Here is a 24,967-nt window from a genome sequence, read left to right on the forward strand (position 1 = left end):
ACGCCACCCGCTACGGTCGTAAGGGGCCGGACTCAGCTGCCCCTCTCTAAAGATCTTGTCCACTTTGTATAAGGGAGAAGAGGAGGAATTTCTCCGCGTCAACCCTTAGGGTGGATTCTCCATGCACAATCCCCCGAGCTGGGTAAGCGGCCGTATTTACTTGTCCATCCATTTTGTATTCCCTTTGTTAAATATTCAGTTTGACGACTTTAACGCAGGAACTGCGCCGGGCTGTTAAGGAAATAAGCAGCCCTCCTCCACAACCCGAGGACCCAGGACGGTCCCTCGACCCAGCCTCTCAAGAGGATCCGGACATATATGTGGAGCTAATTGATGGAGTGTTCCATCAATTGAGCGAGGACAATGCCTTGGTGGCCATTACGGCCGACTACCCAGGGCTAATCCTGACGCCCCAGGTACCTGAGATCGAAGTCCCAGTACCCCGAATAGGTGTCCGCCCACTCGTGTTCAGTTTCCTGATTGCAACCGAACTTTGCAGGGGAGATTTTTAAGGCGGAAGGCCGAACCTGCGGCGACAAGCCAACGAGGGGCCGTAGGGCCCCGTGGGCCGAAAATAAGTGCAGTCTGGACCGAGGCATCATCGCAAAGGTATGGCACGCCCCCTTATCCCAGGTGTTATACCTTCGAGGCACATTGACACTCGTGCTCTCTTCAGGACTAAGAGACCTCGCCGGACTATACCCGGAGAGGCTGCCAATCGTGCCTCCACCAGCCAGGCTCCAAAGCCTGGTCCGGAGGCGGAGGCGAACGCAAGGCGCGTGCCAGACGCTCCTCCGACGGAGGATGTGGACGGGTTGTCTGCCACCAACTCTGAGGTGGAGAGTGCCATGAACCACAGGCGTCGCCGGACAATTCTTCGCGATGCTTGTTTCTCCCAAGGGGCATTAGATGCCTTCAACTCGGGAGATGTGCACCTCCATGCCGCTCAAAATGGTCTAGCCAGAGCCACGGAGCAATATGTAAAAGACATACGGGTAAGAAAATATTGGTAATTATATATATAGCAATAGCCCCCGAGACTTGAAACAGTTAGAATAACCGATTTAAGGATCATTTGATATGCAGGTTCTTACAGAAAAGGATTCCCTACTGTCCAAGGAGCTGGAAGAGTGCAAAGCCCAACTGGAGGCTGCACTAGCCACGGCAGGGGAGCCTAAGGAGACCCCCTCTGGTAATATACACTTCGAAAGATAAGTATTTTGCGAAGCACGGCTTTGGTGCGAATCTGACAAATGAAATTGCAGATGGCGCCGGATTGAATCTAGAAAGGCAACACCTCCTACACCAGCTAAAGGCTGGTGAGAGGGTGCTGCTAAAGGTGATGGGGGAGAAGAACAATCTCCAAGATGCCAACACCAAGCTGGGCGTCGAGCTGAAAGATGTTCGTGCCCACCTGTTAGACTCCGTGAAGGAGAATCTGCGGCTTCGGCGCGGCATATTTAGTAAGTGCTTGAACGAACCTTTTGAAAGAAAGTTCGGCGGGGAAGTCGACTAACAGAGCAATGTCTGTAGGTGTGCTAACAGGTCGTCCTGCAGAGGAGATGCCCGGTTCTACGGGTGACCTTCTTCCTGAGCTCTTGCAACTGCTCGATCGAGTTCGGCAGGCGATGCGAGGCATCGCCCAGGCCCTGTGGCCATCCGTCTCCATGCCCGAAGGTCTTGGAGAGCTTGCGGAGAAGCTAAAGGGAGCACAGCGGCGCTTCCGATTGTGAAAGATATCAGCCTGCCGTCAAGGCGCTAGGGAGGCCTGGGCCATGGTGAAGACGCGGTACGCAAAGGCCGACCCCAACCACATGGCCAAGGTCGGTCCTGTAGGGCCCGATGGGAAGGAGATCCCTGTAAGCTTAGTATACGACCAAGTAGAGTTGGCCGCAAAGTATTCCCAGCAGGACTATAAATTAGACAGCCTGTTAGATGGTATTGAAGAGGAATACAACCAGTCAAAATGACTATGTAATTGAATTGAAATTTATAATGCCTTCTAGCCGGATTGTAGATCATTTGTCATGGCCGAACTTTTCGCTTCAGCCTCGGGACCTGATGGTCCGGAGTGTGTCTGAATTCCCATGCGGTTATATAGGAATCGGGGAATGCATGGAGACCAGGCGTAGGGGTCATTAGGGCGTGAACAGACAAGTGCCCGACTAGGTATGTTATATTACATGGTTAGTAAGAAACATCTTCCGGGGAGAATAGTTCCGTTAGGGGTTCCTTTCCCTGGGAGGCATGCCTTAAGGTGCATGTCCATGCTGCGAAAAGAAACGCAGGAAAAACATCTGGGAGCGTATAGATAAAAATAAAAAAGATCATCTTTAGTTAACCGACCGAATATTCCCTTAAGAACGCTAGCTTTCGGCTTCACCCAGTCTGAGGTACACGTCCGGCTGACCCGGCAGTAACAATCGCAGAGGTGCTCCCTTTACCACCTAGCCGAACAATCGGGAACGTAGGGGTAAGCACAGGAGCCAGGCAACCTAGCTTGGCCAAAACTTAAGTCATATCGATGCATATAATGGTGAATAAAAGGGACATGCGGAAGTGTGACACATGTGTTGGGCATGAAGCCCGTATGAATAAGCTTCTGTTTAAAGAAGCCCCCAGGTTTAATGAGCGCGGATAGCGCATCACTTTATGAGCCTTTAGAGGCTATAAGAGAGAGAGAGAGAGAGAGAGAGAGAGAGAAGAAGAGAAATGTAAGACAGAAAATATAAAAAATGGACAGAGGAAGGAGACGAACACAGAGTCTGGCGCTAGGCATAGAATCTTCGGAGACGGGCTGCGTTCCATGGGTTTGGCTCTAGTCGGTTATCCGATGCATCCCGCAGGCGGTACACTCCACCAGTCAGGACTTGGACAATTATGAAGGGACCTTCCCACTTGGGCTTGAGTTTGTCCTTTTTCTTGTCTGGTAGTCGTACAACTAATTCGTCAACATTGTAATTTTTGGCCCGTACTTCTCTACTTTGGTATCTTCGAGCCTGCTGTTGATAAAATGCGGAACGGGCTTTTGCCACGTCATGCTCCTCCTCCAATGCGTCCAAGCTGTACTGCCGATCGATCTCGGCTTCTCTTTCTTCGTACATGCGCAGTCGAGGTGAGTCATGAATTATGTCACAAGGCAAAACTGCCTCTGCGCCGTACACCATAAAGAATGGTGTGTATCCGGTGGTGCGATTCGGCGTGGTCCGCAGCCCCTAGAGTACGAAGTTGAGCTCCTCTACCCAGTGCATGTTAGATTCCTTGAGGGACCGCACTAGTCTGGGTTTGATGCCGCTCATGATAAGACCATTTGCACGTTCGACCTGGCTGTTAGTTTGTGGGTAATAGACGGAAGCATAATCGAGCTTGATGCCCATGTTTTTGCACCAGAGTTTTACCTCGTCGGCCGTGAAGTTCGTGCCATTATCAGTGATGATGCTGTGGGGACGCCGTAACGGTGTACAACCCCGGATATAAAGTCTATCACCGGTCCAGATTCGGCCATCTTAACAGGCTTGGCTTCTATCCATTTGGTGAACTTATCCACCATGACCAGTAAGTATTTTTGCTTGTGTGTTCCGCCTTTAAGGGGTCCAACTATGTCAAGCCCCCAGATCGCGAAGGGCCAAATAATGGGGATGGTTTGGAGGGCGGTGGGTGGCATATGGCTTTGGTTTGCAAAGAGCTGGCAACCGGTGCATCATTGGACTAAGTCCTGAGCGTCTGCCCGGGCCGTCAGCCAATAAAAGCCTGTACGGAAGGCCTTGCTTACAAGGGACCGGGCTGCAGCGTGATGACCGCCGAGTCTGGCATGAATTTCAGCCAGGAGATTCCGCCCCTCCTCTTCGGAGATGCACCTTTGAAGGACTCCGGTAGTGCTTTTCTTATAAAGCTCTCCCTCATGGACTCTGTAGGCTTTGGATCGCTGCACTATGCAGCGTGCCTCATTTTGGTCCTCGGGGAGTTCCTGCCTAGTAAGGTAGGCGAGGAATGGTTCTGTCCATGGGGCGATGACGGCCATTATTACGTGGGCTGAAGGTGTTATTTCATTGGCAGAGCCTCCGATTGTGTCAGAATGGTCGGTGTCGGGCAGTGCAATTGGGTCCGGGCTGTTATTGTTCGTCTCCCCTTCCCATGCTACGGATGGCTTGAACAGCCTTTCCAAGAAGATGTTGGGGGGAGTACATCGCGTTTTGCGTCGATGCGTGCCAGGACATCTGCCGCCTGATTATTCTCCCGGGCTATATGGTGAAATTCAAGCCCCTCGAACCGAGCTGACATTTTTAGGACGGTGTTGCGGTAAGCTGCCATTTTTGGATCCTTGGCATCGAAGTCTCCATTTATTTGGGATATTGCGAGGTTCGAGTCCCCGCGCACCTCTAGGCATTGGATGCCCATGGATACTGCCATCCGGAGACCATGTAAAAGGGCCTCATATTCGGCTGCATTGTTGGAGTCCGTGTACATAATCTGTAGTACGTACTGAACTGTGTCTCCTATGGGGGACGTCAAAATGACGCCAGCCCCCAGTTCAGCCAACATCTTGGAGCCGTCGAAATGCATGATCCAATTTGAATATGTGCCGTAGTCTTTAGGGAGTTCGGCCTCCGTCCATTCTGCGACGAAGTCGGCCAAGACTTGTGACTTGATGGCTCGTCATGGCTTATAAGTTATGTCGAACGGGAGGAGCTCGATGGCCCATTTCGCAATCTGGCCCGTTGCGTCACGGTTGTTTATAATATCGTTAAGTGGTACTTCCGAGGCTACTGTTATTGAACACTCTTGAAAGTAGTGGCGTAGCTTCCGGGATGCCATGAATACCGCGTACGCAATCTTTTGATAATGTGGGTACCGTGATTTGCAGGGAGTGAGGACAGTGGACACATGATAGACCGGCTTTTGAAGGGGGAATTTGTGTTCGTCCGCTTCTCGTTCGACGACGAGCACTGTGCTTACAACCTGATGTGTTGCTGCAATGTATAATAGCATTGGTTCGCCAATGTTTGGCGCGGCCAGGACTGGGTTTGTTGCCAGTATGGCTTTTATTTCGTCGAGTCCGGCCGTGGCTGCGTCCATCCATTTGAAGTGTTCGGTGCGCCGAAGGAGGCGGTAAAGGGGTAGGGCCTTTTCTCCCAAGCGGGAGATAAAGCGGCTTAGAGCCGCCACGCATCCAGTTAACTTTTGTATTTGTTTGAGGTCCTTTGGGATATCCAGTTGCGACAGAGCTCGGATCTTGGCTGGATTTGCTTCAATTCCTCTACCGGATACAATGAAGCCCAAGAGCTTTCCGGCTAGAACGCCGAAAACACATTTTTCCGGGTTGAGCTTGATGTCGTATGTTCGGAGGTTATCAAATGTGAGCCTCAAGTCGTCTACTAGAGATTCAACATGTCTTTTTTTGACGACCACATCATCTACATATGCCTCCACTGTTTTGCCGATCTGGCTTGCCAGGCATGTCTGAATCATGCGTTGATATGTTGCGCCGGCATTTTTGACCCCGAAGGGCATCATGTTGAAGCAGAATGGCCCATACGGTGTGATAAATATCGTTGTGGCTTGGTCTGGTTCTGCCATCTTGATTTGATGGTAGCCAGAATATGCGTCGAGGAAACACAACGAATCGTGTCCTGCGGTAGCGTTGATAATTTGGTCGATGCGGGGGAGGGGGAAGGGATCCTTTGGGCAAGCCTTGTTAAGGTCTTTGAAATCAACACATAGGCGCCAGGATTTGTCCTTCTTTGGTACCATCACCAGGTTTGCTAGCCAGTCCATATGTTTTATATCTCTGATGAATCCGGCCTCCAATAGCTTTGCTAGCTCCTCTCCCATGGCCTGTCTCTTAGGTTCGGAAAAACGCCGAAGAGCCTGTTTGACAGGTTTGAATCCTGTTTGGATATTTAAGCTGTGCTCGGCCAGCCTGCATGGGATTCCTGGCATGTCTGAAGGGTGCCAGGCGGAAATGTCCCAGTTCTCTCATAGGAACTCTCGCAATGCGGCGTCGACATCAGGGTTTAAGTGTGCCCCAATGGAAGATGTTTTATTGGGGTCCATTGGATGGACTTGGAATTTGACTATTTCGTCCGCCGGTTTAAAGGAGGTGGACTTGGATCTTTTGTCGAGTACCACATCGTCCCTATTCACTGTAGAGCACAGCGCAGTCAGCTCCTCAGCCGCTAGAGCTTCGGATAGTGCCTCGAGGGCCAGTGCGGCTGTCTTGTTTTCGGCGTGGAGTGCTATGTCCGGATCAATAGCGAGAGTGATGATCCCATTAGGCCCGGGCATCTTGAGCTTCATGTACCCGTAATGGGGTATTGCTTGGAAGATTGTAAACGCTTCCCGCCCTAGCAGAGCATGATAACCGCTACTGAACGGAGCCACCTGGAACGTGACCTCTTTGGACCTGTAATTATCCGGCGTGCCGAACACTACATCTAGTGTGATTTTTCCTGTACAGCGTGCTTCCAGAGTGGGGATTATTCCTCTAAAGGTTGTGCTGCTTCGCTCAATGCGGTTCCAGTCTATTTCCATTTTTTGAAGAGTTTCCTCGTAAATGAGGTTCAATCCGCTGCCGCCGTCCATGAGTACCTTGGTAAGACGAAAGCCGTCCACTATTGGACTAAGGACCAATGCGGCTGGTGCTCGGGCTGTTCAGAATTTAGGTTCATCACTGGCGTTAAAGGTAATAGTCGTGTCACTCCATGGGTTTATTGTTGCTACTTGGTAGACTTCGGCAAGGCTGCGGAGTGTCCTTTTTCGCATATTATTTGATGCGAAAGTCTCGAAGACTGTTAATACCGTATTGGTGTCTCTGGGGTGGCTTTCTGTGGCCTCCGGAATTAGGAGATTTTCGCCAATTTTGGCCACCTACCGGAGTATCCAACATGCTCTGAGGCTGTGAGTTGGTGTGGCGTCCTCTGTACTGTGAATTTTACAGGGTCCATTAAGACACCCTTCCAATATGGTTCCATGCCCTGTAGAGGGTTTTTGCATTGTAGTGCTTGACCCGGGGTAACTGGTGATGATGCACCCTTTTATTTCGGACTGGGTTTGTATTCAGGGCCGGATTGTCCCAAAATTTTATTTCAGTTTTCCAGGCGCTTTCCATCGCACAGTACTTTCATACAATGGACGCCAAGTCAGCAAAGCGTGTAATATCACGGCGACTTATGGCGTTGAGTATTCCCTTGTCCGTGCAATTATTGCAGAAGATTGAGATTGCATCTTCCTCGTGGCAGTCCCTTAGCCTGTTCTTAACCAGGAGGAATCTGGCCCAGTAATGATGTACTGTTTCATCGGGTTCTTGCCTAATTTTGGATAGATCGCTTATGTTGGGGTGGGTGGGTGGAATTAAATCCGAAGCCTCACCCCACCTAAGGCTCAGCGGCCGAGGAATTTTTGAACTCAACAATTTGGATTCCTGGATGTTGTCTAATGAATCCAGCCCGTCGCCTGACTCTAAGTTCAGGTCTTGAGTGATATCCTCCACTGCACGGGTATCCGGCTTGGAGGGATCGGGGATCCGGACGTAGCGAGTCCTTAAGATAGATGAAGGGTCGCTGCACTGTCCCTCTACCATGGCAACGTGATGGGTGACTTGGGGAGAGTTAATCTCTCTCGGATCGGTTTTAGGCCCAATCTGGTCGTAATCTGTAGCGACTCCTAGGGCGGCGAAGCGATCCAAGAGCTCGTTTATGGAGGAAATCTCTATTGCATCTAACTGCTCGTCGAGTTCCGAGTTGACATGAAGATTGTTTTCGATGGCTCGAGAGGTCATCGTCGGGGCAGAAGCCGAACAGGCGGTCATAAGAAAGCCACCTAACCGGAGGGTTTGGCCGGCAGCCAAAGCTCCCTTAGCAACGGTGCCGTCTTTAAAGACGGGGCGATGCATCATTCCTGATGGCGACGAGACAGAGGAACTCTCAATGAAAGCACCAATGTCGGTGTCAAAACTGGCGGATCTCGGGTAGCGGGTCCTGAACTGTGCGTCTAGGCCGGATGGTAATAGGAGACAAGGGACACGAAGTATTACCCAGGTTCGGGCCCTCTCGATGGAGGTAAAACCCTACGTCCTGCTTGATTAATATTGATGATATGGGTAGTACAAGAGTGGATCTACCACGAGATCGAGGAGGCTAAACCCTAGAAGCTAGCCTACGGTATGATTGTTGATGTGTATGTCGTCCTACGGACTAAAACCCTCCGGTTTATATAGGCACCGGATAGGGTTAGGGTTACATAGAGTCGGTTACAATGGTAGGAGATCTTCATATCCGTATCGCCAAGCTTGCCTTCCACGCCAAGGAAAGTCCCTTCCGGACGCGGGACGGAGTCTTCAATCTTGTATCTTCATAGTCCAGGAGTCCGGCTATCCGAACACCCCCTAATCCAGGACTCCCTCAGCAACCCTCTCACTCAGGGGTCTTAGCTACAGTCCAGTACTCGCCTAAGTCCGAAACATATCCCTATCCACGAGGACGACGAAGTGCAGGTCGACTGCAACCTTCTCCTTCGGAGCTACGGCACAAGTACAACGTCCGCTCCATCCCTATCCGTCAGGATGACGAGGTGCAGGTCAACTGCAACCTTCTCCTTCGGAGCTATGGCACAAGTACAATGTCCACTCCATCCCTATCCGCAAGGACGACGAGGTGCAGGTCGACTGCAACCTTCCCCTTCGAAGCTACGACACAAGTACAACATTCGCTCCATCCCTATCTGCAAGGACGACGAGGTGCAGGTCGATTGCAACCTTCTCCTTCGGAGCTACGACACAAGTACAACGTCCGCTCCATCCCTATCCGCAAGGACGACGAGGTGCAGGTCGACTGCAACCTTCTCCTTCGGAGCTACAACACAAGTACAACGTCTGGTCCATCCCAATCCGCGAGGACGACGAAGCGCGGGTCGACTGGAGCCGCCCCCTCAGAGCTGCGTCTCCAGCACAAATACTATTCCAAGCAGTGAGCAAAGTCCATTCGAAGGCAAATGCAAGCACATTCAGAGATAAACCAAATTCAGATAAATCCTAAAAGTTCCAAGCAGCAAATCAAAAGTTCTCGGGCATCAAGCCCGAAGGAGTTCAATGGTTACAGCAATCACTCGACATTCCAAGGCAAATTTAAAGCAGATTCAAGTTTCATAAGTTTGTTCACTCGGCCGGAGGAGGGCTGGCAGGCTCCACAAATGAGTCCAGGTCGATCCCATCAGCGATCCGAGTGGCGGCAACAATGAAAGTCTCCATGAAGGACTGGAAGTCATGCTTTTTGGTTTTAGCGACTTTGATCCCAGCCAGCTTGTCTTCATGAGCTTCCTTGCAGTGGACTCACACCAAGGACAGCGCCACATCAGCACCACACCGGGCGGAGGATTTCTTCCATTCTTGCACTCGGTCAGGGATCTCGTTCAGTCAAGTCATCAGGGATTCCAGGTCATTCTGAAGCATCGCCCCCGGCCAAAGCGATGAGTCGATTCGGGAGGCTACCTCTTTGAGGCGCGCGAGGTAGCTTGTGGCACTGGCGATACGGGACTCCAGTCGGAGCACGTTCATTGCAGTTTCGTCACAGGCTAGAGAAGCGATAGGGTCCAGACCCGTCTCGACCCTTCCAGTTTCCTCGTTGAAGTCTTGACAGAATTCTGCAGGAAAAATTAGTCAATTGACCGAGCAAGATCCGATCGCAAGCATCAACACAGTCGGATTAAAAGAAATACCTTCCAGCGCGAGATAAAGCTTCTTGGCAAGAGTCCTCAGATAATCTTCCGTGTCATTCCTCTTGCGGATCGCAGACTCCAGCTTTTCATTTAGGGCGACCTTGTCCTTCTTCAGACTGGTCACTTCGCGGTTAGCTTCATTAAGACAAGATTTCAGTTTGGTCACCTCTCCTTCCAGCGTTCCGATTGAAGCAAGCTTCTGGTCTGCGAGAGCAGTTTTATCTTGGGCTGCTTTTTGCGCGGCGGCGAGGTCCGAGTCCTTCTTCTCCAGAGCCAACTTCATTTTCCCTGCAAAAGAAGCAATCGAATCAAAGAAGAGATCAAAGAAATGTATTGAAAGTCAGTCGACAGTCAGTTACCTTCCATATCAGCGGCTTCGTCTTGAGCTTTCTTCAGATTCTGCTGGGCTAATTCCAAGTAGAGGTTGAGTTGCCTCTGCTTCTCCTCAAGTTCAACAAACTTAGAAATAAGAGTACAAGACTTCTGCAGAAGGCAAAAGACGGATCAGTCGATAAGATCAAAGGTTGTTTACTTCCGAGTGAATAAAACCTAAAGAAGTTCGCTTAGACCCCAGCCGACTGCTCACAGTCGACTGCGGTCTCAGGGGCTACACCCAACGGGTGCACTTGGTGTGCCCCTGCTGACTAAGACGCAAACAAAAAAGTTGTTCAGACCCCAGTCGACTGCCAGCAGTCGACTGTGGTCTCGGGGACTACACCCAGTGGGTGCACTTGGCGTGCCCCCACCGGTTCGGATCCCACTCGACCGGCCTTCCTGGGTCGAGTGTAAGGAGTAAAAAAGAAAAGAAAGGAGAACTCAGACCCCAGTCGACTGCCAGCAGTCGACCGCGGTCTCGGGGACTACACCTAGTGGGTGCACTTAGCGTGCCCCCACCGGTTCAGATCCCACTCGCCCAGACCGAGTGGAAGATCAAAACTACCAAAAACAAAAAAAAACACCCAGTGTGTGCTCTAATTTGACGCAAACAACAGCAGATTATGTAGAAGAAGATTTTTTCGAGTAACACTTCCTCATAGAGCAAAAACAGTCAGAAAGTCTACTCACCTGGACATTGGCCCGAAGGGCAGCATTGGCGTCGTAGGCAGCCTGGCTGCTCTCATGCACCGTCTTCACCCGCTCCATCATCATGTTAGCCTGTCGGATGGCTTCCGCAGCCGCTTCTGACTGGTTGTCCGGGATGGGGTAGCTGGTGAAAAAGTGAGCAGTTGACCCAGGTGCGGCGGCTTGGAGCTCCGTGGTGTGGAGTTGGACGGCTGAAGGAATCACAGGTGCAGTCGCCGGGTGGGGTGCTCACTCGACAAAGGTGCAGCGAAGGTCACAGAAGCCATGCCTGCGTCTTCAGGTTGATGGATGGGAGGTGTCATAGTGGGTTCTTGCCGAGACATCCTACCAGCGGCTACCTTCTTGCTCTTCTTGTGCTTAAGAGCCACATATTCATCGTCATCTGGAAGATCAATGACGTTGGGTGGAGCTGCAAGGCAGATCATTCGACCCCAAGTGAGTCACTCAAATGCAATCGACCAAAGAATCAAGAACAAAATCGCAAGAGTTTATACCTGGGCTGGAGGTTACCGCATCTTCCATTTCCTCGTCCCGGTACTGGAGAGAAGAGGTTCCTGACGTAGCAGCACTGGAAAGACCCGCATTCAATCGGTTACGTCCGGTTAATTGAGTCGACGAGAAGGACAAGTCAGATGGTTACCCAGAGATAGTAGGAACGGTCACTTCGATCCTAGGCAAAGCTTTTGGCAGTTTGGAGGAGGTAGCTTTTGGCGCTTTCGGCGCTGGAGGCAGCGCAATTTTGGACTGCTTTGGAGCCTTTTCAGTAGGCCCGGGGAAGACATCCTAGGACGCTTCGAAGACTGACCAGTCGGCGCGGCCACCAAGTCCGGAGCACTCGCCGGGTCGTGGGCGTGTTTGGATCTCCTCTCCCTACGAGGAGGCGAGTCGACTTCTCGTCATCGGTCGATTCGTTGCTCTCCTTGTCCTCCTCGGCCTCCAAATGCTCCTCGCTGCTCTCGCCCCCGCTCGCTTCTTCCTTGGCGTCTTGGTCCTGCACTCTGTTGGGCATTGAGTACATGTCGATGAGGGCCTGAAAGGACAACGGTCAAAGGAAATTCAGTCAACCATAAACAAGATATCACATGGTGAATTGGAAAGATACTTGATAAAACAGAATTATACCTGCTCCGGCTGGTGCGAGTTGTCGAATGGAATCACCCTCCTAGACCCTCGAGGGTTGTCTTTGTTGCTGGTGATCCCCATCAACCACTTCTCCAAGGTATCATCACTGACATCCTCCAGGTGGATCCGAGTGGAATCCTCGAGCCCAGAGTACATCCACATCGGATGATCACGCGCCTGAAGCGGTTGGATGCGTCGACCGAGGAAGACCTCCAACAGGTCCATCCCGGTCACCCCGTCGCGGACGAGTTGGATGACCCGCTCGACCAACACCTTGACCTGCGCCTTCTCTTCTGGAACTACCTTCAGGGGGCAGGCTTCTCCACTCGAGCCAAGGAAAAGGGAGGAAGTCCAGTCGACTGACCCGGGGTCGGCTGATGCTTGTAGGAGAACCAAGTCGACTGCCAGCCACAGACCGAGTCAGGAAGAATCATGGCTGGGAAAGTACTCTTGCTTCTCATCTGGATCCCAGACCCCCGCACATCTGGATCACTTGTGTCTTCTCGTCACTCGACTTGGCCTTTTTGACCGACTGGGATCGGCAGGTGAAGATGTGTTTGAAAAGACCCCAGTGCGGTCGACAGCCCAAGAAGTTTTCACACATCGACACGAAAGCGGCCAGATAGACTATGGTGTTTGGAGTGAAATGGTGGAGTTGGGCCCCAAAGAAGTTCAAAAAAAACCCGAAAGAAAGGATGGGGAGACAGTGAGAATCCGCGATCTACGTGAGTGGCGAGGAGAACACTCACCCTCCCTTGGCTGCGGCTTGGTTTCGTTCCCCGGGAGCCATGCCGACTTGTGGGGGATCAGTCCCCCCTCCACCAGGTCATCGAGGTCGTCCTGGGTGATTGTCGAGCGGATCTAGTCGCCCTGGATCCAGCCCGGCGGCAGGCCGGATCTCGATGAGGATCCGCCCCAGCTGGTCCGCTTGCCCTTCGCCTTCGCGGTCGCCTTCTTCCCGCACTCCAGCGCCACCGTCCTTTCTTTCCCCATGGCGACGGGTTGAGCTTGAGCGAGAGTTCGGCGACAAGAACGGAAGCGAGAGTGGCGGAGAGATCAGGAGAAGAAGAAGAGAGACTGGGAGCACGCGGGGCAGAGGCCTGGTCCGGGGCCTTTTATAGGGTCGTCCCCCGAGTGACTGACTGGTGGACCCAGGCGATCTAAACAAATCCCGCAACAGTCACGCGCGCAATACATGGAGAAAAAGGTGGCACGGAGATCGAGGAGACTTGCCTAATCCATCCTGATAACCTCGGTTCCGTCCGTCTGGCGCACTTCCCAAAATTCGAATCCCGCGAAATCCGCGGAGAGCAGACCAACTTGTCACACTGAAGACAAACATCCTCTACGTCATCATTCGGAATTCTACCGTGAAAATTCACTCGACAAAAACCAAGAATGGACCAAGGCGATTGAGAAAGGAGTCGACGTCGTCACCTCAACTCATTGTTCCAGAACAAGATATACTGATAGCACAAAGAATGGGTCGGAAGTGTTCCCAACTCCTTCCTCACTCAAACCCTGATCCATTCGGGGGCTAATGATGAAGCTATGTATCTAGGGTAGGGTCATGGATCTGTCCAACATACCCTCCCCAAGGACATCTCTACAAAGAATCAGAAGCAGTCGAAGAGAAACCATCATCCACTCGACCATGAAGATGTGCTCACTCGACCACCTTGAAGACACTCGACCACCTTGAAGACACTCGACTACCAGAAGATGAGAAACCCTCCACTCTGCAATGGTCAGGACTTAAACCATAGTTTTATGGGCATTTACAACACTTTATTGCAGACGTTACCAGTAACGCCCCTCCTTCATGAGCATTGAACCTTGTGTAACGGAGGGGAGCTGGGGTCCTGGCGCACTCTATATAAGCCACCCCCTCCTCTGGGACAAGGGTTCGCACTTTCTGTAATTCACACACATATATTCAGTCAACCGCCTTTGGGTTCCGAGACGTAGTGCTGTTACTTCCTCCGAGAAGGGCCTGAACTCGTAAAACTCGTGTGTACAACTCTTCCATAGCTAGGATCTTGCCTCTACATTCCTACCGCCTATTCTACTGTCAGTCTTAGAACCACAACAGGGGGCTCACCGGAGTTAAGGAAGAACCACCCGCAGCGGGGATGGGGGCTCGCCGGAGAGGTACCCCACTATCTATTTTAGGGTTCGGGGTGGGGGTGGGGGCCTAGTGGGCTGGCCGGGGCGGCGGTGGCAAGTTGTTCCGGGGCGGCGAGGCAGCGCTGGGGCCGGCGGTTCGGACGGTGGTGGCTTGCGGCTCAGGGGGGTGCAGGTTGAAGATGAACTGCAGGCCCTCCCTAAACTACATGTCAAGTGCCTGTCAGCTACCATTGCGTTCAGTTTCGATTGTAGCATTCAGATTCCACAGTAAATTTCCATTTCGGCAGTTAAGTTCAGAGTCAACAGTTTTTACCTCATCTGTTGTAGTCAGGTGGTTTTTGGTGATGTTAATTTTACATCCATTTTACATCATCTATTGGAGATGCTATTAGAATCCCACTTGAGATTGACGATGTCTGTCTTGTGCTGCTTCAGCCTTGACGTCTTACGGCTCACCGGAGCTGCTCCAACGACAGAACGATCCATCACAACAGAGCAGTACCATGGACGCCGTCTACAGATTCCTCAGATCTTCCTCCACACCTCCGACAGCCACCTCTGCCTCAACTGCTTCAGCGACCAACCCAATGATGCTGAGGTCAACACGGCTACGGCAAAGAGGTTGTACACTTGTTGCATCACTTATTACTATACATTCACGTCGATCCATTATGCCTATTTTGGTTCAATGGAAAAACGTCGATCCACTGGTTGTTACCATCACTCTAAATTTCTGCATGCTCTCCTTACATAATCTCACCATATTTTTTTTGTATGCATGTCAGATATTGTACACAGTCATGCTGAACATGTAGAGAAAAAGAGAAGAGTTTTGCGCGGCAATAGAATGTCATGCAGCCATCGCTCCATGGTGGGTTCAATGGCAAACCCTCCCCACCCCTCTCCAGATTGTAATCCAGAGGAAGATATCTGTTCTGAGGCGGATTCAGACGCCGTTGACCACTCCTATTTACCCCCCAAGGTGTTTGCTCTACCTTGGCATGCTGATGTTAGTCATATCATGCATATGTTGCCTTGCAGTGCCTACTTTTGACATCATATATGTTATCTTCTTAGTTTAGACATGTTCTGTAATGCCACCTGTTTAGTTTCTATATCATATATGGGAATTATGCAGTCTCATGTCTTTTAGCCAGCCATAATATATGTGAAATGTGCAATGCCATCCCGTTTAACCAGGCATCATATATTTGAATGATATCTTGCCCATCCTTTTCTTCATTACATTTCCATTTGTCGACAATGTTTGTACATTAAACTACTCTTCCTGTGAATCAGCCATTTGGGTGGGAGATGGAAAAATCTAGAGTGAAAACAAGGCCTTCAGAGCAGACAGTGCTACCTGTCAAAGCAGATCTCTTGTTGGGTCCCGATAGCTCCTCAGAGATGGATTCAGAGACGGATGACCAGTCATATTCCCCCACTGAGGTGTATGCTCTAACTTGGCACGGTTATATTGCTCATATCATGCATACGGTGTCTTGCATTGCATAGTTTAGACATCATATACACAATATTCAACACCAAGTTCTTAGTTCAGACATCATATCGAATGCCCTCTGTTTAGCATATAAATCACATATGTGAATTAAATGATGCGATCCTGATTACTTAGATAACATGTAGGTGAACTATGTCATGCGATCATGTTTAGTTATTCATCATATCTTTGAATTATGTTATGCTATGCTATCCAGTTTAGATAGACACCATATATGTGAAATTATGTCATGTTATCCGTTTTAGTTAAACAATATACATGTCAACTATTTCATGCCCTCTTTTTCCCACACTATCTATTGCATCTGTCTCTCATACAATGTCTGTGCATTCAACTATGTTTCCTGTTTATCGGCCATTTGAATTGGAGCGGGTGATGCCAGTATCTAGCGGACTAAAAACACGGTCTTCAAATAAAACAGTGCTACCTCTTGGTGGAGATAGCACCCCGGTTGTACATGCACAAGAACCAACCCTACCACGCATAACCCAAACTCTCACAGATTCTACCCCTACTATGATGGACAGAGAACCAACTTCACCCAATCTAACCCCAATCCCAGCCGATAGTAACCCAGTTCCTGTTGACACAGCACCATCTCCACCACAAAGCTCCCAAACTAGAGCAGTTAGTAAGGCAGCTCCAGTGCCCAAAGGGCCAGTACTATCACGGCGAACCCCAACTCCACCAGTTAGTACGCCTATTCCTGTGGAGGAAGCACAACCAACTAGTCGTAGTTTAGCATCTATCGCATTTGATGTTGTTAAATTGTATGTGCGTATCTTCCCATCTTGGAAATATTATACTGAAGATGAAGGAAAATGCCAGTTGCAGGTGTTTGTCCAGGAGTTATGTGTAAGTAATGTTATTCATGGCAATTACTTTGCTTTGTCCCGTACATCCTACCTCCATGATGGTTATAATACATCAAAATTTCCCATTTTTCTCTATAGAGAAGGACCGATTTGGAAACTCAGGATGAGGTAACCTGTGTTAATACCTCTGCTATCTTCAAGAATGCTTGGTGGTAGTATCAGAATTATCTGAAGAAAACGTACTTCACTGGCAAAGAAACTCTTCAAATTCCCTTACGTTCTCGTGAGACACATTTACTGGACGATGACTGGGAACGCCTTGTTCTGTACTGGTCCCGAACCAAGAATGTTGTAAGGTCTATGAGCTCATTTTCTATTTTTAAGTATTATATTCTTGTGTCTTACTGTACTCTGTTCATGTAGAACAAGTGCCTAAACCTGAAGAACAACTATTCTAATTTAAGATTCCATTGCTACCATAGTTCAAAAAGCGCTAGGCGTTAATTGTGCGTTTTGCCACCGCCTTGCGCTTTACTGACCAAAGCGCATGCTTATGCGCAGTTATGCACAGATTATGCATAGTTATGCGCAATGCGTTTTGCCAACGCCTAGAGCCTAGGCGCGCCTTTTTTTAACTATGATTGTTTTGCTCTTGTATCACTTTATTTACTCATACAAACTTATTTTTAAATTGAAGGATCCAATCGAAACTCCAATGGCACAGCAGGTATGTTCACGCATGTTTCTTTAACAGGTTTGCTCTTATCAATAGCTCTGTTGATTTCAATTTCAATTGTGTATACAGTTGACTTTCATATCATGCACATTACTAGCATCACAACAGAGCCAATAGTGTTGTTGTACATGTAGACCCGTGGTACCCATCTGAAATCTTGTTGTGTCGTGTAGTTTCCCATGCTTTGTATTCTTTCACTGCTGCTTTGTCTTGAACTGATATGATTTGAACCGTGTCTCTATTTTGATTTGGCAAGACAATGCAGTGACCATATGACATAGATATATGTTTGTTTGATGTTTTTATTATGTACTAGTACTTGGCAATAGAAGACTTGGTAGTTTAATCTTGTCCACCTTACTAATGAACTGGTTCACCGAAATGAGTTTCATATACTAGTACATGCTAAACTTGTTATGTGTCTGCTTGTTTCTTCTTTTAGAATGCTGACAGAATATTGGGGAAGAGTGCCTTATTATGCAATGGTAACGGAAGTAATGCAGATAAGGTTTAGGATAATGACACATCCTTGTTGGTCTCCAACAAAGCTGATAAAACAGCTAAGGAAGACTATCTTGAAGACAGCAAAACAACCCCAAAGTCCTGTCTGGGTTTAGTGTTCGAGTTACTGGCCACTACCGCTTGCACAAGCTATTCAAACTCACTATCTGAATCAGTTCGGTTTCTTGAGTCTCAACTACAAGCTGAAAGACATCGATCAGTTGTGCTGCGACAAGAAGCGGAAGGACTGCGGAAGTCCCTGGAGCATTCAGATGCATACTTTCTGGTGCAACAACAAGCGTTGGAGGATTTTAGCGCCAAACAGTACAAAGCTAATCAGCTTGCTAAGCTTGTTGCCAACATGGTGGATACCCAGGATAACGTTTCTTGAGCTCTTCTGAAGTTGTTTCAGTTATGCTCTTGTTTTGCTGTCGCGTTTATTTGCACTGGTGGCCAATTTTGACGGCCAGTGTATGTAATGTGCTGCTTTGTTCCCTATATTTGCACTGGTGGCGAACTTTAATGCCTAGTGGATGTAATATGTGTAATAGTGGTAATAGGCTAACGTTAATTGCTTGCTTATTTATTTCCTTATTGTCTTGTTTAGTTGTTTGCTTGTAGTCACTACAGTTCTTTTTCTGTTTTTTCTAGTGGACACAATAGCCTATTTTTTGGTAACTAGGCCAAAATAATCATGGCAACACACGGGCTGTTGTAACCATGGGCCTCCTGCAGGCCGTATGATCCATGGGCCTTCGTCCGGCCATGGATCCATCGGCCTTCTATAAGGGCCTTAGGGTCCATGGGCCTTCTACGGGCCGTAGGGTCCATGGGCCTTCTACGGGCCGTACGATCCATGGGCCTTCTACGGGTCGTACTATCCATGGGCCTCATATGGGCCGTAGGATCCATGGGCCTTCTACGGGGCGTATCATCATTTCGCCAATCATGGGCTGTACTATTCACGGACCATAACGGGCCGTTAATAGGCCGTATTTTATAACTCTACAAAAACAGCCCAACGGGTTTTTTTACATGAAAATGGCCCAACGTATTAACAGTCCGCAAATGGGCCGACTGTAACGACGGGCTGAATTTGGCCCACAAGTAGAAAATGACAGTAACGGGTTATGTAACCGAATGCTGGAAATGAGCCCAAGAATCAATGGGCCCTGAGAAGGCCGAAAGATAACTTGGGCTGGAAACGGCCCAATGGAATAACGGGCCGTTAATGGGTATAAAGTGATACACTGTTCATTACGGGCCAGTTTCACCACGAGTCGTTAATGGGCCAAGAGTTACATAGGTCCTCATATGGGCCAAAAGAAGTCATGGGCCACACATGGGCTGGAAGTTAAAATGGGCTGAATCATATTGGACGGCCCAGATGACGCTACTGGGCCTAATTCGGATAGGGCGCAACGGGCCCTGGGTTAGCGGGCTGTAAATGGGCTATATGCGAATAGGCCGTTAACAGGCTTTCTGTGGGCCGACCCGCCACCTTTTGACCAAGTCAAACGGGCCGGCCTTTTCATAGGAATGGGCCTCTGTTGGGCCGTGCCACGTGTCACCGTATCATAGGCGCCTTTGGTCCAATGAGCGGATGACATCTGTCCCAACGGTGAGCCGACACGTGTTTCCTCCAGCCAATGATGATTTTACACGTGGAAAATCCCCATTGGTCAAGGCTGTTAACGGGTTATCGGATCCAAAACCCGACTCGATAGCTTAACGGCGTTCCATTACGGTGGATGCCACATGTCGGTCACCCTTGACGAAAGCACTTCTGTGACGCGTGATTTATCGTCATGGAAGTGGACACTTCCGTGATGATAATTTTGGTAATGTCATGGAACACTTCTACGACAGCACAGGTATGACTATCTTGATTCTGTCATAAAATCATCATGGATGTACATGCATGACAAAAAACGCGACCTACTCTGACAAACACGTATCATCACGGAAGTGTATTTTTTTGTAGTGAACGTACTGGATGACGTCTCCAATAGGGGATGTTAAAACGACGCCCGCTCCTAACCCTACAAGCATTTTGGAGCCGTCGAAATACATGACCCAATTGGAGTACGTGTCATACTCTTTAGGGAGTTCGGCCTCTGTCCATTCAGCGATGAAGTCGGCCAGTACTTGGGATTTGATAGCTCGACGTGGCTTATATGTAATGTCAAATGGGAGGAGCTCGATGGCCCATTTGGCAATCTTCCCATAGCATTGCAGTTGTTTATAATGTCATTGAGTGGTACTTCGGAGGCCACCGTGATCGAACACTCCTGGAAGTAGTGACGGAGCTTTCGGGATGCCATGAAGACCGCGTATGCTATCTTTTGATAATGAAGGTACCAGGATTTGCATGGTGTAAGGACAGTAGATACATAGTATACTGGCTTCTGAAGCGGGAATTTATGTCCGTTTTGTTCTCGTTCAATGACGAGTACGGCGCTCACCACCTGATGTGTTCCCGTTATGTATAATAACATCGGTTCGCCCGCATTTGGTGCGGCCAGGATTGGATTGCTCGCAAGAAGGGTTTCTATTTCCTCCAGTCCGGCTGTTGTCGCGTCCGTCCACTCGAAGTGGTCAGTTCGCCGTAGAAGGCGATAGAGTGGCAGTGCCTTTTCTCCCAATCTGGAGATAAAGCGCCTTAGAGCTGCTACGCAACCCACGAGCTTTTGAACTTGTTTAAGGTCTGTTGGCTTAGCCAATTGTGACAAAGCTCGGATTTTGGCTGGGTTTGCTTCAATTCCTCTATTGGAAACGATGAAGCCCAGTAGTTTTCCAGTAGGGATGCCGAAAACGCACTTCTACGGATTGAGCTTAATGTCATACACGCGGAGGTTGTCGAATGTGACACGTAAATCGTCTATTAGTGTTTTGACGTGCCTAGTTTTGAGGACGACGTCATCCACATAAGCTGCAACTGTCTTGCCGATCTGTTCTCCAGGCATGTTTGAATCATGCGTTGGTATGTGGCGTCGGCGTTCTTGAGCCGAAAGGGCATAGTGTTGAAGCAGAATGGCCCATATGGGGTGATGAATGCCGTTGCAGCTTGATCGGATTCCTTCATTTTGATTTGATGGTATCCGGAATATGCGTCAAGAAAACACATTGAGTCGTGTCATGCGGTGACGTCAACGATTTGATCGATGCGGGGGAGGGGCAAGGGATCCTTGGGGCATGCCTTGTTGAGGTCTATAAAATTGACACACAGGCGCCAGGATTTGTCCTTCTTTGGTACCATCACCAAATTTGCCAGCCAGTCCAGATGTTTTATTTCTCTAATGAATCCGGCCTCGATTAGCTTGGCTAGCTCTTCCCCCATATCTTGGCGTTTGGGTTTGGAGAAGCGCCGCAGTGTTTACTTGACCAGTTTGTGTCCCTTCAATATATTCAGGCTGTGTTCAGCCAACTCGCGTGGGATTCCTGGCATATCAGAAGGGTGCCAGGCGAATATATCCCAATTCTCGCGCAGGAACTCTCGTAGAACGGCGTCAACCGTTGGTTCTAGTTGTGCTCCTATGGATGTTGTCTTCTTGGGGTTCGTTGGGTGGACTTGGAATTTGACTATTTCTTCTGCCGGCTTGAATGAGGTGGATTTGGGTCGTTTGTCTAGGACCACATCATGTTTGTCCATCGTGGAGCGCATCGCGGTTAATTCTTCAGTCGCGAGGGCTTCAGATAATTCCTCAAGGGCTAGGGATGTGGTTTTATTCTCAGCGCGGAGTGCTATGTCCGGATCACTAACTAGAGTGATTATGCCATTGGGCCCGGGCATCTTACGCTTCATGTACCCGTAATGGGGTATTACGTGAAAGCGCGTGAATGCATCTCGCCCCAAGAGGGCGTGATATCCGCTATTGAAGGGGGCCGCCTGGAAGGTTATTTCTTCGGACCGATAGTTCTCCGGCGTGCCAAGTACCACGTCGAGTGTGATTTTTCCCACGCACCGTGCCTCATGACTAGGAATGATTCCTCGGAAGGTCGTGCTGCTTTGCTCAATGCGGCTCCTGTCTATTTCCATCTTTCATATTGTATCTTCATAGATGAGGTTTAGTCCGCTGCCGCCGTCCATGAGAACCTTGGTGAGCCGAAGCTATCCACAATTGGGCTGAGTACCAAGGCGGCTGGTGCTCAGACTGTCCTGTGGTTTGGTTCGTCCCCAGCGTTAAAGGTTATCGCTGTGTCGTTCCAGGGGTTTATTGTTGCGATCTGGCAGACTTCGGCGAGTTCGCGGAGTGCCCTTTTGCGCCTATTGTTTGAAGGGAGTGTCTCAAATACTGCTAGTACTCTGGGTTCGTCATCTTCTGGAGGGTGTTGCTCCGGGATGTCCTTGGTGAGGATGTCCTTGCCGTTTTTGGCTACCTGCTGGAGTATCCAACATGCTCTGAGGCTGTGGGTTGGTATAGTATCCGGTGTGGTGTGTATTTTGCAGGGGCCATCAAGCCATCTTCCAGAACGGTTCCGCGCCACGTAATGGGTTTGTATTTCTTGGCTATTGGTCTGGGCGCGTTACAGGGGTGCACCCTTTTTGCCTGGACCAGTGGTTGAGTTGGGGCCGATAGCTCCCAAACTGTGCGATCTCTCCAGGCGCTCTCCATTGTGTTGTACTTCTGTACAATAGTTGCCAAGTCAGCAAAGTGTAGTATGTGGCGGTGATTAATGGCATTGAGGAGTCCTTCGTTCGTGCAGTTATTGCGGAACGCTGATATCGTGTCCTCGTCGCGGCAATCCTTGACCTTGTACTTGACAAGGAGGAATCTGGCCCAGAAGTGGTGGACCATTTCTCGAGACTGCTGTTTTGTGCTCGTGAGAGCACTTATGTCTGAGTGGGTGGGTGGAATTGGATCTGAACCCTGACCCGATCGATGATCCGGAGTCTGAGGTTTTTCCAGACTGAACAGTCCTGGCTCCAGAGTGTCTTCTGATTTTTGAAGCCTACCGTCCGACTCTAAGTTCGGAGGGCAAGGCGTGTCCTTCTGCCGATAGGTGCCCGGCTTCTCGAGGTCGGAGATCCGAACATAATCCGTCCTCAATATAGAGGAAGGGTTATATTGCTCCCTGACTACCTCTATCTGCTGGGTTAACGGTGGAGAATTAATCTCTCTCTGGTTGGGTTTAAGCCCAATCCGATCGTAGTCTGTAGCGACTCCCAAGGCGGTAATGCGATCTAGGAGTTCATTCAAAGACGATAACTCCGTCGGATCCATCCATTTGGCGTATTCAAAATCAACGCAGATGCGTTTTTCGATGACTCGAGAGGTCATCCTCGCTGGCTCAGAGGCCGAGCGGGCGATCATGCTAAAATCGCCCAGCCGGAGGGTTTGGCCCGATGCCAGGGCTCCTCCAGAGGTGTTATTTTCCTTGACGATAAGTCGAGCCATCAATCTCTGCGATGACGGCACAGTGGAACTTTAAATGAAAGCACCAATGTCAGTGCCAAAACCGGCGGATCTCGGGTAGGGGGTCTCGAACTGTGCGTCTAAGGTTGATGGTAACAGGAGACAGGGGACACGATGTTTATGCAGGTTCGGGCCCTCTCTATGGAGGTAATACCCTACTTCCTGCTTGATTGATCTTGATGAATATGAGTGTTACAAGAGTTGATGTACCACGAGATCGTAATAGCTAAACCCTAGAAGTCTAGCCTGTATGACTACGGTATTGACTATCCCCTATCCGGACAAAGTCCTCCGGTTTATATAGACAAGGGGGGGGGGATCTAGGGTTACATAGAGTCGGTTACATAATATGGAATCTTCATAGTTGTTCGCCAAGCTTGCCTTCCACGCCAAGGAGAGCCCCATCCGGACACGGGCACCATCTTCGGTCTTCATATCTTCACAGCCCATCAGTCCGGCCCATAGATAACAGGCCGGACGCCCGAGGACCCCTTAGTCCAGGACTCCCGCATGTACCCAACAGTTTCTTTTGGGTATCCTATGAAGACACACTTCTCCGATTTGGGTTTGAGCTTATCAGGTTGAAACTTTTTCACATAAGCATCGCAACCCCAAACTTTAAGAAACGACAGCTTAGGTTTCTTGCTAAACCACAGTTCATACAGTGTCGTCTCAACGGATTTTAGACGGTGCCCTATTTAACGTGAATGCAGTTGTCTCCAATGCATAACCCCAAAATGATAGTGGTAATTCGGTAAGGGACATCATAGATTGCACCATATCTAATAAAGTACGGTTATGACGTTCAGACACACCATTACATTGTGGTGTTCGAGGTGGCGTGAGTTCGAAACTATTCCACATTGTTTCAAATGAAGACCAAACTCATAACTCAAATATTTGTTTCCACGATCAGATCGTAGAAACTTTATTTTCTTGTTACGATGATTTTCCACTTTACTCTGAAATTCTTTGAACTTTTCAAATGTTTCAGTATGTTTCATCAAGTAGATATACCATATTTGCTCAAATCATCTGTGAAGGTCAGAAAATAATGATACCCATCGCGAGCCTCAACACTCATTGGACCGCACACATCAGTATGTATTATTTCCAACAAGTTTGTTGCTCGCTCCACTGTTCCGAAGAACGGAGTCTTACTCATCTTGCCCATTAGGCATGGTTCTCAAGCATCAAGTGATTCCAAAAGTCCATCAGCATGGAGTTTCTTCATGCGCTTTACACCAATATGACCTAAACGGCAGTGCCACATATAAGTTGCACTATCATTATTAACTTTGCATCTTTTGGCTTCAATATTATGAATATGTGTATCACTACGATCGAGATCCAATAAACCATTTATATTGAGTGTATGACCATAGAAGGTTTTATTCATGTAAGTAGAACAACAATTATTCTTTGACTTAAATGAATAACCATATTGCAATAAACATGATCCAATCATATTTATGCTCAACGCAAACACCAAATAACATTTATTTTAGGTTCAACATTAATCCGAAAGGTAAAGGGAGTGTGTGATGGTGATCTTATCAACCTTGGAATCACTTCCAACTCACATCATCACCTCACCCTTAACTAGTCTCTGTTTATTTTGCAACTCCCGTTTTGAGTTACTACTCTTAGCAACTGAACCAGTATCAAATACTGAGGGGTTGCTATAAACACTAGTAAAGTACACATCAATAACATGTATATCAAATATACCTTTGTTCACTTTGCCATCCTTCTTATCCGCCAAGTATCTAGGGCAGTTCCACTTGTGACCATTTCCTTTGTAGTAGAAGCACTCAGTTTCAGGCTTGGGTCTAGCTTTGGGCTTCTTCATGGGAGTGGCAACTTGCTTGCCATTCTTCTTGAAGTTCCATTTCTTTCCCTTGCCCTTTTACTAGAAACTAGTGGTCTTGTC

Source organism: Triticum aestivum, chromosome 2A (genome assembly GCF_018294505.1).
Source record: "Triticum aestivum cultivar Chinese Spring chromosome 2A, IWGSC CS RefSeq v2.1, whole genome shotgun sequence".
NCBI classification, from domain to species: domain Eukaryota; kingdom Viridiplantae; phylum Streptophyta; class Magnoliopsida; order Poales; family Poaceae; genus Triticum; species Triticum aestivum.